At 40.8% G+C, this 4,590-nt stretch overlaps 1 protein-coding gene across 15 annotated transcripts in view; it reads right to left on the reverse strand.

Moving 5' to 3' along the window:
* The window catches only part of ADD1 (adducin 1), a gene marked incomplete at its 3' end in the record, with an annotated part of 76,825 nt that extends 72,235 nt beyond the window's left edge, over positions 1 to 4,590 (reverse strand). For 13 of the 15 annotated variants that reach the window (XM_082391260.1, XM_082391247.1, XM_082391259.1 and 10 more), the window contains exon 1: positions 4,439 to 4,590. Of the gene's footprint in view, positions 1 to 3,769; positions 3,790 to 3,983; positions 4,303 to 4,438 lie in introns of those variants that run through there. The other 2 variants (XM_082391253.1, XM_082391254.1) reach the window with 2 other exon arrangements.

A 4,590-nucleotide genomic window follows, 5' to 3' on the forward strand; every position in this document is an offset into this window, starting at 1 on the left:
CACTATACATCCAGTGGTGGCAAAATCATGGAGTAACTATTCAAAGTGACTTTAAAACACAGTAATCTGACTACATATTCCAAATAAGGATGCAAAAAAACCTCTTAAATACTTTGTATCAGTTGGTGGTAGTGTTCGTATTACTCTTCTGATACTGAAGTATGTACAGTGTGGGATAAAACAATGAGTAATTAGAATCAAGATGTTTGTCTTAGAAGAAAAAAAAGGTACAGGTGCAAGATCAAGAAGGTTAAATAGAATTCTGTCCTCTTGCTTTACAACTAAAAGTGTCAGTAATCCATGATGTGTGCACTGAAAAGACCTAGAAACAATGATCAACTTAGTAGCAATGAACAACTCCAGGGCACAGATTGTGATTACTAAATACTATTGCTTCATTAAAAGAAACCAAGGCCCCTTGGAGAAATGATGATTCCAGGGCTGGGACAGAAAATGTACAAGGTGAGTCTGGTGCAGTTTGTCATACCAGAAAGAAGAGCAATCAAAGACTTAATATTAAGAGTTGTGTCTAAAGGATTTAGGAGTCGATTTGAACAGATTCCTATTGGACAACGATGGAACAAGTTGAGCCTCAATAAGGATCTACAATGAATTGAACCATATCAAATACATTTAAATCCATGAGTTCACAAGGACACAAATACATATACACAATTCATTGACTATTTTTAGAGGACACCAACTCATTATTTTGAAAACTAATAAAAAATGGAGCAGAATTAAGCATTTATCTTGCCTTTCCTTAAAGAGTTATAATTCAAGATAACCAAATTACGAAGGAGGGGAAATTACTCTTTATAGAAATATTCAGCTAATCAATGATGAAGTTATATAATTAAAATATCAACATTTTTTAATGCCTAATGAAAAAATGACTCTAAACATTGAGCATCAAGGGCTCCTAACAAGAAGAAAGACTACTTGCAGCAACATGGATGTACCTAGAGATTATCATACTAAGTGAAATAAGCCAGAGAAAGACATATGATATGATATATCACACATATTATAGCATATGATATCACTTTAGTGAAATCTAAAAAAATGATACAAATGAACTTATTTACAAAACAGAAATAGACTCACAGACTGAGAAAACAAACTTATGGTTACCGAAGGGGAAAGGGGGACAGGGTAAGATAAATTAGGAATTTGGGATTAACAGATACACACTACTATGCATAAAGTAGATAAACAAGTGCCTACTGTATAGCACAGGGATCTATATTCAGTATCTTGTAATAACCTATATTGGAAAAGAATCTGAAAAGTATATGTGAATCACTTTGATGTACACCTGAAACACTGTAAATCAACTATATTCAATTAAAAAAAAAAGACTACTAATCCTTATCTGCCTACTAACCTATGAAGTCTTCTTGCCAAAAATAAATCAAACCTGAATCTGACTACTCCTTCAGCTCTAACTAAATTAGATTACATTTACAGCAAATTCTGTGTAAACTACAGAAGAATAAAATCCAGACTGTGTGTAATTCCACAGGACAAACCACCAATTTCAGCAACAAATAAATTACAAGAGATAACAAAAGATGGAGGAGCCTATAGATTAAAATAAGCCACAATGTATGAATTGGGCATTTGGATCCTGATTCAAACTGTTATAATCAAGAAAATTTCAACACTAGTTGGATATTTGAAGGTAATAAGGAATTCTGTGATAGTGGTATCTGTATTTATCTTTTTTTAAAGATGTATATAGATATACATACAGAAATACTTAACGGCTAAAATGATATGACATCTGGGTTTGGGGGTACAGATAAAGCAAAACTGGCCATGAGTTAATAACTGCTGAAGCTGGATGAGGGTAAAGAGACGTTTACTATACTAGTCTCTCTACATGTGTGGGAAGAATTAAACATGTAAAAATAAATAAACAAGTCCACATACTCAGCCATAAAAAGGAACAAAATTGGGTCATTTGTAGAGACATGGATGGATCCAGAGACTGTCATACAGAGTGAAGTAAGTCAGAAACAGAAAAACAAATATCGTATATTAACGCATATATGTGGAACCTAGAAAAATAGTACAGATGAACTGGTTTGCAGGGCAGAAATAGAGACACAGAAGTAGAGAACAAACGTATGGACACCAAGGGGGGAAAGTGGTGGGGCTGGTGTGATGAACTGGGAGACTGGGATTGACATGTATACACTAATATGTATAAAATAGATAACTAGCAAGACCCTGCTGTATAAAAAAATAAATACAATAAAACTCAAAAATTCAAAATAAATAAATAAACAAGTCCAGTTAAACTCTAAGTTTCACATAATAAAAATGTATTTTATATATTTATTGTCAAACTGTTAAAAAATTATGACAATCAATAAAATTTTAACACTGGCTGGATATTTAATTTTTTTTAATTTTTTTAAAGTATCTTTTAAAGCATTTCAGTATTTTCTGATTCAATACAAGGACTACTTGAAAGAACTAACTAAAAACTAAAAACCAATCTAAAGAAACAGTTTTTATAGTAAAATCAATAACAAAAAACTGAATACCAAACAAAACCTTACCAATATCGGATACCATCAAAGAGTTAAAGGAGAAACGGTGAGCTATATAAATTATATTTTAGAAAGGAAACTATCCCACCTTTTGGAGACTGGGTAGAATTTAGATTCCTGTCATTCAGTGAGCCTCTGTAACTAAAACCACACAAGCAGTAAAACAAATCATACCATTTGTCCTGCTGTAACCCACGTCAAAACTCTGAAAAGCAGTTGGGACTGCCAAAACCATCCACTTCCTTAAAAAACAACTTTACTATGGAATATTACTCAGCCATAAAAAGAAACGAAATTGAGTTATTTGTAGTGAGGTGGATGGACCTAGAGTCTGTCATACAGAGTGAAGTAAGTCAGAAAGAGAAAAACAAATACCGTATGCTAACACATATATATGGAATCTAAAAAAAAGAACGGTCATGAAGAACCTAGGGGCAAGACGGGCATAAAGACGCAGACCTACTAGGGAATGGACTTGAGGACACCGGGAGGGGGAAGGGTAAGCTGGGACAAAGTAAGAGAGTGGCACGGACATATATACACTACAAATGTAAGCTAGCTAGTGGGAAGCAGCCGCATAGCACAGGGAGATCAGCTTTGTGACCACCTAGAGGGGTGGGATAGGGAGGGTGGGAGGGAGACGCAAGAGGGAGGAGCTATAGGGATATATGTACACATATAGCTGATTCACTTTGTTATACAGCAGAAACTAACACACCATTGTAAAGCAATTATACTCCAATGAAGATGCTAAAAAAAAAAAAACAACTTTACTATTCTAGTTTAACCCACAGTCAGAATACTAAGATTCTGGATTTTAAAAAGTAATTTACACGTGGGCTGGCACTTGCCCATTAACTAAAGACTGCAGTTATTACAATCCCACCCGCGTACAATTCACCCTCTTTGCCTGGGATGCCCTCCCCTCTTTGGTGCCTGCTGAACCCCAGCTCACCGACTCCGACTCGTTTTCACTGGGGGCTTCTACTGATGTGTTCAGCAAAGAAGACAGCCTACTTCCTATCCCCGTTAAGATTTAACCAATTTTTCACCCGCAAAAAAACCTTTCTGTAACAACTTATCAGCACTGCACACCGCTCTCAGCTATGTTTTTGGTTCTTGGGGATACGACAAATTGCTTTATGTCATTTAGGCATAAAATCATATGGTCACACCACCAGCCGTTGCAGGTTAACCATAATACTTACTTTAAGGTAAGACTGCATGAAGTGAACACAAAGACCTGTAAAATATCTTGAGCCATGAATTCCAAGAGCAAAAATAAAAGTAACTGCTAAAGGCAGAGACCCTCTGACCCCCCCCCCCCGCCCCACCAAAAGAAACGAAAAAGAAAGGAAGGAAGGAGAGGGCGAGATGACCAACAGCTCCTTCTCTAATAAAGTTGCAGGACAACCCTATTACCATCCGTAGGCAGATATGGCTTTTCTCTTTGGGCAGAAGCTGTCGTTTTTTCAAAAAAACGAGAGCAGACGGGCAGAATCCGGATGCCCGCGTCTGTCTACGTCTGTGCTCGAACCCTGGAGCCCTCAGCCCTGCGGGCCACGGACCCGGCGGCCGCGAGCACCGCGCTGACCCAACGTCCGGCCCAGATCCTCCTTTCCCACACGGACGCCCGAAGCCCACCACCCAGTCCACCGACGAGCTGCCCAGGCGTTCCCACAGACCAGCCCGTGCGACGACGGGTCTGCAGGGCGTCGGCCCCTCTGCGCCAGTCAAGGCCGGCGCAGGGACACCCCCCCCCCCCCGCCCGCCCAGGACGGCCCCCGGGGCCGCCTCCACCCTCCGCGCCTCCGCCACGGGCCCCGCCGCCCGGCTTGGAGCCCCGGGCCTGCCGCTGTCCTGCGCACGGGCCTCACCTCAGGGTCGAATCGCGGGCAGCGCGCGGGCTACCAGGTCTGAGCGCGGCCGCCGCCCGTCCGCTCCGGCTCCGCCCCCTGTCCGCCGCGCTTGCCCGGCCGGCAACCCCCACCCGCCCGCCCGGCCTCTCGCCCGGCCTCCCGCCCCCTCA

The sequence above is a fragment of the Balaenoptera borealis genome (genome assembly GCF_965194805.1).
Source record: "Balaenoptera borealis genome assembly, chromosome: 4".
Lineage (NCBI taxonomy): Eukaryota > Metazoa > Chordata > Mammalia > Artiodactyla > Balaenopteridae > Balaenoptera > Balaenoptera borealis.